Genomic DNA, 9,804 nt, shown 5'->3' on the forward strand with positions numbered 1-9,804 from the left:
GAGAAGGCTGAGAGGGGACTTGGTAGCAGCTTATCACTACACCAGGGGAATACATCGAGGGCTCAGCAAACAAGTGTTCACCAGGGCACCCTTGGGGAAAACCTGGATTAATGGCCACAAACTCCTGGAAGACTGTTTCAAGCTTACCTCTAGGAAAAACTTTTTCACAGTCAGGGTGTCTGGATTATGGAATAAACTGCCTCCAGCCGTGGTGAAATCACCTACGCTGGAAATCATCAAAAGGAGATTGGATGGTCACCTTGCTGGAGTCACCTGACCCCAGTTGTCTTTTCTGCCTAGGGCAGGGGGCTGGACCTGATTATCTTGTGAGGTCCCTTCCAGCCCCTTACAATCAATGAATCTATGAATCAATCTATGAAAACATCTTCATTATTTGTGGGCCATCCCTAACTTGGGGGTCCTTCCTCCCCGAGGTTTGAATTTTGAGGGTAGGCAACAGTGACCTTGGCAGTACTCCCTCCCCCAGCACCAGAGTAATTCCAGGCTTGACAGAAAAGTAACACAAATTAGAGATGGGTCAGAAATTATTCAGGCCCTCATAGGAGTGAGTTTGAAGGCTCCCCTGGTGGCCCTGAGCTCCCAAGGGGAAGCAAGGGTCAGGGACACCATCAGTCCCTTCACCTCAGTCCAGACTGGTTCTCAGTCTTGAGTGTTTGCTCCCCTTAGGCAGCTATGCCATGCTGCTCTTCTGCTTACAGAGCTTGGATTAAACCCCAGTCACTGTAACTAAAGACTGAGAAAATTATTTCCTCTACTGGCGCTGAGAATGACGTGTAAGCACCTGTGATTCTAGGGGCCTTCTGATGACTCTGTGATTCCAGATGGAGAATGCTGCCATCTCCAAATGGCATTATCTGCTGGCTTTAGCTCCCCACTCTTGCTAGGTGGCATCTCCAAGTTATCTCAAGGACTAGGAACAGACATTACACATAAACCAGTGTAAGTGATCAGAAACTAGTCTAAACCTGTAACAGAACAGATGTTCAGTGCACATAAACCAATTTGAAAATGGATGAAACCAGTTTGAGATAAACCTGGTTGAATGTAGTATCAGACACAACTGATTTGGGTCAAACCAGATTATGCAAGGTCTGCCCCAGACCCCTCGCTGGTTTAAGCTAAACCAGACACCCCCAGCATCCTAGCATGCTCTCTGAGCTGGGTGGGTCTCTCTGCTCCACAGCAGGGCTGGCCCCTCCCCTCTGCTCCCTGGGCTGGACTCTGGTGGAGACTTCTAGGCACAGCAGGGTCTGCTGGCTTCCCTATGCCCTCCTCCCTCCTTTTCACCATTTGCTGCTTAAGCAGAGATCCTTTCCTCCTCTCTCCCACAGCACAGACTGTAGCCAGCATGTGGTATGCTAGCTAATGCTAAGTAAGGCAGACAGAACAGTGTCTGCTTAGGACTTTTTGGAAGTAATCAGCAGCTCAAATGGTAATGCCCCTGCATTCCTTCCTTTGGAAAAAAGCTGTGTAAGAAAAGCTTTTAATGAACATGGCTTTGTTTTCTAATGGGGTGTTAAATCCTAATAACAGCTGATAAATGCTCTGTCATCAAGTGGGGGACCCCACCCTAATCACAGTGTCCTGCTGGGGCCTGGCCAAGCCACCCTCAGGTCAGCTCTGTGCAAGGGAGGAATGCCGTAGCACCCCCTGGCTTCTAGCCTGAGCCACTGCAGGCATGCAGCTGCATTTCTGGAATGTCTGTTTGGTTACAAAACTGATTTAGCCTGCCCAGGTTAGACTAACCTGCACAGATTGAATCAATTCGGGCTCAAGCTTTTTGAGTGTCTGTCCTTAGACAAGGAGTTCTTTGGCCCTTTGTGGAACTAACTGCTAGTTGGGCTGGCTTCCGACCTCTCTCTCCAACACCCCTCCAAGCCAACTACTTGGGAGTGCACATTAGCTCCTGAATAATGCATCTTAAAAGGAGCCTCCCTCCTCCCTGTGAAGTAGGCCTCCTGTTTACCTTTTCTGTCTGCCCTCTTTCTTGAGTTTAACTACATGAGAATCAAGTTGCAAGTGATCACAAAGTACAATTAGCAGTCTTCACCAGAACCCATTTTTTTCTAACTCTATTTATATTTTTCCTATTTTTCCTAAAACAATTTAACATGCAAGTATAATCTCTTGTGCAACTTTATGACACTTCCTGTGGTGCAGTAGGCAACTTAAGAGAAGAGAGTGCACTCTGGACAGACCATTCAGTATCTTCTTAAAAGAGGAAGACCATTTTTCTGGAACTGCCAGCAGCTGCTGTGGAGAAAAGAAAGCAGTCACTTAATATAGAAGAATAAAGCAAGGCTCTCCAGAGGTCATTTAGAAAATGACTTTTCTCAAGAAACAAGCCTCTCTTGGTGACAGCATTTGCTTTTCTATAGGGAAACACCTTTGGATTTCCAGTCCAGGCTTGTAATCACTAAACCATTGCACTTAGCCAAAATGGAGTCTACACGCAAGGTGAATAAGCCATGTGTTCTATGAAGATGTGTGTTAGGGTGGGACACTGATAACCAGCTGGTCTGTGTCCTCTGCTATGGCCATTTCATGCTGGGAATCAGGAACTACCCATCTCTTTCCTGCTGTGCTGCATGTGAGATGGTAGTAGAGCAGCAATGATGGTCTCTGGGTAAGTCAATGAATGTGGATTCAGGAGGCCTACAGTCACTTCCTAGATTAGTTACAGACTTCCTGAGTGACCTTGAGTACGTCACCTAACTTAGCCAGTGTCAGTTCCCCATACATACCTGTATCGACCCCCATTTCTTCTGGTATGGGAGGATCTTTCTTTCCAGCATCTTCAGACAGTGTTTCCAACTGTTTCATGGAAACAGTGAAAAAAAAAAAAAGAGCCAGGCAGGGTTCTGTTTGATCTGTGATCCTCAGGATCTCACAGCTGCAGAATTAGGGGTGGTGGGGACTGGGGCTGTTCTCCCAGCCAAGGTTCCTGGTAGTGCCATGAATGACCAGGTGAAGCCCAAGTCCAGGAACTAGCCAACCTGAGCAGAGGAAAGACACAGAATAGGTATCCTTCATCTACACTACTGGGCATCCAGAAAGCAATTCACACAAGAATCTCTAGGAATGAGCAAAGTACCTAGGGGTTAACAGCATGGACACTGTTGCAAAGAGGTGTGGGTGCCAGGAAAACTTCTCATCTAGAATGAGGGAGGGGAGAGCAATTCTAGTCCCCAGCATGTAAGAAGATGACAGAAGAGCTAGAGAAAGTACAGAGAAGGGCTATTCAAAGGATGGAAAGGAGAGATGAGGCACAAAGGCCTCAAATGTACAAAGTATTCATAGATTTGAAGGGCGGAGAGGGAACCAGAGTGATCACCTAGTTTGATTCCCCACTGAAATTGCCTACTGAACTTCAGCAAGTGCTATCAGCATCGAGCCAAATAATTTCAGATGATGCTCCCACCTGTCTTTTACAAAGACCCAGCCTTCATTTCAGGACTTCACGTGAGGGACAATTAATCATACCCCTGGGTAAGTTGTTCCTGTAGTTAATGACCTGTTGTGTAACAAGAAAATAGTGTGCATCGTATTCCTAGAATGAATCTCCTCACTTCATAAAGGATATGGAGAAGCTTGAGAGAGTCCAGAGGAAAGCCATGCACATAATTAGAGGTCAAGAGAACAGGCCTTAAGAGAGGTTGAGAGTGATGGGACTCTTTAGTCTGGAGAAGTAAAGGCTCAGGGGTGACTTGGTGGCAGATTATAAGTACACAAGGGGTGTGCATCAGGACCGGGGATAATGTCTGTTCACTAGGGCACCCCAAGGGAAGACAAGGTCTAATGGTCACAAACTGCTGGAAGAACATTTTAGATTGGACATAAGGAAAAACTTATTTACTGTCTGAGTCTCTGGCGTCTGGAATACACTCCCCCCAGAAGTCGTGCAGACACATACTCTGGATACCTTTGAGAAATGTTTGGATGCTTATCTTGCTGGGGTGATCTGACCTCAGGTGACTTCCTGTTCATTGGGCAGAGGGCTGGACCCAATGATCTTACAAGGTCCCTTACAGCCCTAATGTCTATGAAATCTATGAAATCTGTCCACGGGGTGGGGGTAGGTTGTAGCCATGTTGGTCTAAGGACATAGGCAGACAAGGTTCTTTGGGTGAATCGGATATCTTTTATTAGACCAACTTCAATAGGGGGAGACAGTACTCAGGCTTGTTCTCCGTCAGAGTTGTTCTCTGTCAGAGCTGTCATAAACAGAAGCTGAGAAATCAAAGGTATAACTTGCTGTGGCCTGCATGTCGGGCCCAGTACTGCTCCAATGACAACGCTTCTACTGATGCCCTTGTGTGCTGGGAGAGATGCACCCAGGAAATCTCTCCTTCTGACAGCTGGAAACATTCACTGCTTCAAACTAAACAGTTGGAAGCCATTGAAAATATTGGAGGGGCCATGACCAGGCCCCCAGCCTCACAGGTCTTTAGAACTTGGACTTTTGGGCAAAGCCTGCCCTCAGGTCCTCCAAAGCCTTATGGAGGGAGAAAGCATTGAGATCCTTTGTCTGCAGCCCAGCAGCAAGGCAGAATTGTATATGTGGGGCCTGATTCTCCAGCTTGGGGCAGACTTTTTGCACTGTTTCTGTAGCGCAGTGGTTCTCAACCTTGTTAGGCTCAAGGCACCTCTTGGAAAATGCATGCTCTTAGTCTTCACTTGTCTGAGTACAGAAAAATATTAGAGCAATCCTTCTGGTGCAAAGAACTTTGAAGGGCTGCAATAGGGCAGCGTGGTTTTAACCACTCTGGATTTCTATTGGAAATCTCTGGGTTTATTTTGTGAATCATGTTTTACTCCTACAAGTGCTAACATTGTGTGGTACCCTGTGGCACCCCTGAAAGGATCTCAAGACACTCCACAGTGCTGTGGTACCCAGTTTGAGAATTTTATCCTAGTGGATTGGGGATGTACAGCAGGAGCAGCTGACAGAGATGCCCTGGCTCTAATGCCCCTCTGCTGAACATGTCATTCCATCAGTTGTGGTTGTATAGATTGATCTGGGAATGGGAAGGAAGCATGTACCATGTTAGCAGAATAAATTAGTAAATTGTATGGAAGCTCAGATTCATTGGCACAGTCCTACTGTGTTGCAACAGTGAAAAGGTCTGGTTACAAGCAAGCAGAGAGTTGGACAGTGTCCTGAGCACCTTCATACAGAACCTAGTCCAACATAGGGACAGCTTTGTCTGGAGACCCCAGATGATCCCACTCCATCACAGCTCCCATTTTTGCTGTACCACCAGAAAAGTTACCTTAATTGTTCACTGTCCATGGATGAAGCCAGTGGGCTCCCCAAATACAGAGAGGATTCAACTTGAATGGTCTCCTCTATCTGCTGCAGCTCCTATTCTTCCTCCCACTGTTCCTTTGCTTCAAGCTTTTCCTCCACCTTCTCCTCTCCCTTTTCATTCTCAGTGTACTGGGCTGCCAGTTGTGCAAGGGGGTCCGCCCTGGGTTGAAGAGCTTTCAGCATGTTCCACACAGGCTTCAGCACCTTCTCAGATGAGGTCCTGCTGAAGGCCTGAAATCAAAGAGAAAGCTTTTGAAGAGGACACCGCCTCAGAATCCTTTCTAAACCAGCTTTTCCTACAGGTCACTAATGAGAGTGAACTAAACCAAGCCCCTTTGAGATTTGCATTCAGATCCATTCTATGAACTTCAGCTGAGCACCCAGAAAAATCAGGACTGTGCAAAGTTTTGGTAAAGGAAAACTGCTTTGTCCATCTATTGCATTTCAACTTTTTGTCTGAAAACATATCAGAAACAAAAACTAAGGAGCCACTATTTGTGTCAACTATTAAGACCAAATACTTCCTCTAGGCCCCAGTTTAGGAAGGTTTTTAAATGTACTTTTTAAAGCAAGTACCATTAATTCCAATTGGTCACTAGCTCAGGCTTCAAGTTATGCAAATACTGAGATTCTTTGTCCTAGGCCCAAACACTGCAAATCATTGAAGCTTGTAAGCACTTCTATTGACTTTGGTTGGATTCCTGAAGTCTTTTCCTGGATCAGGGCTCTAGTAAGGTCACAAATGAAGTTTTTATTTTATTTTATTTTATTTTTAAATAAATCCACACATGAACCTTTCTGTGTCACAAAATGGTCAGTTCCCACCTTCTAAATAAACGCTCTGGTGTTGTGATGAGACCAAACTACTCAATCCCATGGGTTGCTAAATAGACTGGGTCTGGGTTACCTGTCACTGTTTTCACATCTGGGTTATCTGCACTCATTGCCTGGTTTACACTCCATGTCTGATATCCTTATTTTGGGCAGCAGGACTCAGCAGTGGGATCTTGGAACCATTGTCTAAGTCATCCAAAGCTCAGAAATTGGGCTCTGCAAAATAATTTCTTTTGGATAAGAGTTGCAGCTCTATGGAGAACTAGCTCCTGAAACCATCTGTATCACTCTGGACACCCATACCATAACCCCCATATTTATCAGTCTCTAGTTTTGACCCAAACCTTTCAGGGGAGGCAAAGCCCCTCATACTGCTGTATGTATTCTTCTCTTCCTAGTGATCAAATGGCCCTTTTGGCTTGAAGAGCAGCTACCTTTGAACCAGTCTCTGCCATCAGTAAGCAAAGCAGAGAGCTGTAGCTGTCTTGCCCATATGCGTAACCCAAGGGATTCCAACCCTCTTCTTATCCTGACAGATTTATTGGAAAGACAGTAGATTCAAGGTTAATAAATTAACTGACCACTAAGCCAGAATCCCAGCTAGCGAGACTCCACCACATTGACGGCCCACTGCAAACTCTCTAGGAGATGGTCCACCACCTTCATAAGAGCCTTCGGCATTCATAGTAGATGGGCTTTCAATGCCACATGAACATCTTAACAAAAGATCTAGTTAGAAGCAAAATAGCATTCAGAAAACAGGATTGCTCCTGCCTTATTCTTTCCACTTACCTCCCCTGGCCTTACAACTGGTTATCCTTTGCTACCCAGAGAGAAATGACTGTGTTCTTTTCTCTGTGCCTCAGATCTCAAATGTTCATCTTCAAGACACTTCTCAGCCTGCGATGCTCTTAGGTCTCTTAGGCCATCCCTAGTTTGAGCAATGAATGCATCTTGCACTTTCTCAAGAGGTTCTGTTTTTATGGGAATGTCTTGTAAATGATCAGACACCAAGTCTGGAGGAATGTGTACATGTTTTATTCTAATACAAGGGATTATTTTCACAGGCAACTCCTCTGTCTCTGTTGCACTTGAACCTGGGATTGCCTCCTCAGAACTCCGTTTTGGGCTTTGCACTAGCAGACACTTGGGAAAGAACTTTGTCAGCAATTCTGTCTGGGTTCATCCCACTCTGGCTCAGTGTCACTAACTGCCTGTAAAAGGGGACAATCAGATAGTTCTTCAGTTATTACAGTAACCACTTATTGAAAAAGTGCATCAAAACCTGTTACATTATCATAAAGGTCTTGCTCAGATCCAGATTTTTGTAAAATATTCCTGAAAATAGAAAGAACAACTCAATTAACTGCTTCTTCCTGTTCTGGATGTAGATGTTGTTCTTCATCTGTAGCTGCCGCAAGGCTGATTTTATGGTTGAACAGGCCTTGTTCCATGGCCTGTTTAAGTTTCTCAGCAATTTCATTCACTTCAGCTCTTGATAAACGTTTTCTGTAATTTGGGCTTCTGCCATCAGTTGAACTTAAGACTTTTGACAGGAAACTACTTAATATTTCTTCCACAAATGTCGTGGGTACCACAGGAATATGTGGGTTTAAAGTTGGTTTTGGAATCTTCTTTATCATGCCAAGATCAGTAGGGAGTTTTTCAAGAATCCTAACACTTTCTGTTGTTGAAGATGAAGTAGGCAATGTGTTCTCCTCTGAACTAGCTTGAAATTTAGGTTTGGCAACTTCTTTTGCTATTGAAGCTGCTATCCTATGAGCTAAAATATATTTCCTATTTGTTAGGTCTCTGCAAACAAAATGTCAGAATCAGAATGTCCTACAGTGCCTGTGCAAGCCGAATGGAACAAGTCTCCCATAGCCCAGCTGTCTTCAGTGTGTAAAAATTCTCTTTCACTGATATGTCCATTCATGTTCATCTGATGTTTTGACAGAAGTACTTGGAAAGCATATAGTATTTTTCTAGTTGCACTGTTCAGTAACAAAGTCTTTTCTGCATCCAAATCTGCAATGGGAACGAGGGAAGAAAATGTTGACAAAAGATTTGCTGCTAGTTTTTCTATGATAAGAGGAACTATTTTACCAAGTTCTGATGATAAACTTTTTGGGTAATCTGAAGGCTCAGTGACAGTCTTAGTGTATTTTCAACAATATTGTCAGCTTCAGCATAGCGGTGAAGTGGTAATTCTCCAGAAAGAGAGCTCTGCAATGGATTCCCAGAAAACCAAGTCACAAAGAGCTTCAGAAATAATCATGCACCCACTTCTTAAATACAGCTGCATGTTGAATTTAGACTGAAACTGTATCAAAAGCTTGTTATAGACCGACTCAGCAATTGTTTGAATCATATCATCCTCCCTGGAATGCAGATGTTCAGTATGCTAGCTGGAAGAGTTCTCATCTGCAGAGATTTTTGCCATAACTTTACTGATGACCTTCATGTGAATCAAGTCAAATTCTGCAAGTTCCATTTTCTTTTCTGTAGAGGAAGATGTGCTGGGGGTGGCACGGAGAATATTAGATAAAAGTCTGCTGATTATATCTTCCAAAAATCTGTGGCATACCCCCAGAGGACGTGGGCCTTTGGCATTGGGTGTTGCTTTTGGTAACATTTTCTAAAAGCTTCTCTTCAATTTCCCCAGGCTTTAGAGGTTTACACAGAGCTGAAGAGGGTGCTTTTACTATGGGTTCTTCCTATTGGTAATCAGTAATTTCTCTCCTTATCAAAACACCTATGCTCTCTGTTGACACATTCTTGTTGCTTTTCATGTCTGAATAAACCAAAACTTTGGAAGCACTTTCTTGCAGAAGATCAGATAAACTGGAGTGAAAAATTTTGGCCATCAATGGCAGGGGAGAGACCTTGGTCTTGAGAAAGCTGTGGCCTGAAATATGGAAAGCTTGTTTAACACTGAATCAACTACATCTGTGCTGATATATGAAGGATCACTTCCAGGGATTGTGCTGTCCTGAACATGGAAGTATTGTGAAGGGACCAATTTGCTCATTAGTTCATCACATATTTCTTTCAAAGAAGCATTAGCAAAAATACTGGTCGGTGACTGCAAGGGCTGAGGCTCAGTTGCATATGTTGGCAGTGGTTTGCTGTAAGCTCCCTGCACTGCCTTTTGTGGTACTTCCTCTTTGGGAAATATCTTTCTGCATGATGAAAAGAAGGGCTTTCTTGTAAACTGCCTGCCAATCTGGGGTAGAGTTACTCTGAAGCAGATTGCCCTTGGCTTGGCTAGTGTTTCCAGATGTGATGTAGAAGGTTTGAGCCTCAGAGCTCCTGTGCAGTAACTCAGCTTCCTGATGTGGGTTGTACAAGCTCAGAGACTTGACGCTGCCTTGGAATTTGCCCTTCCCTTTATACCTGTTCCTCAGAACATAGCACTCTTCCCTGGACATTGATCCGTGAAAAGAATTTTCTAAACATGCCTATTGTAGGGTGACCATGTTTGAAGTCAGAAGAAATATCTTCCCTAATGAGACGGTTTTGTAATTTGCCATCTTTTCTTGGTGATTTGTATTTATTTAAAGTAAGTTTGGCTATGAGGAAACTTCTCAGCTTTGACAGTCTGCGTGGGATGCTCAAGCAGAGCTCCCCTGCACAAA

At 44.3% G+C, this 9,804-nt stretch overlaps 1 long non-coding RNA gene across 2 annotated transcripts; it reads right to left on the bottom strand.

Moving 5' to 3' along the window:
• Positions 1–2,037: 2,037 nt before the first annotated feature.
• LOC109301831 lies at positions 2,038–7,249 on the bottom strand. 2 transcript variants are annotated; one of them, XR_002098642.1, is made up of 4 exons: positions 6,959–7,249; positions 5,295–5,563; positions 2,766–2,835; positions 2,038–2,274 (listed from the first exon to the last, which is right to left on the bottom strand). It is a non-coding gene; the product is annotated as an uncharacterized LOC109301831 (long non-coding RNA). The 2 variants fall into 2 exon arrangements; XR_002098641.1 differs by lacking the exon at positions 6,959–7,249 and having other exon boundaries at positions 5,295–5,707.
• Positions 7,250–9,804: the final 2,555 nt, after the last annotated feature.

The sequence above is a fragment of the Gavialis gangeticus genome, unplaced genomic scaffold (genome assembly GCF_001723915.1).
Source record: "Gavialis gangeticus isolate Ggan-Ray unplaced genomic scaffold, GavGan_comp1, whole genome shotgun sequence".
In the NCBI taxonomy this organism is placed as follows: Eukaryota; Metazoa; Chordata; order Crocodylia; family Gavialidae; genus Gavialis; species Gavialis gangeticus.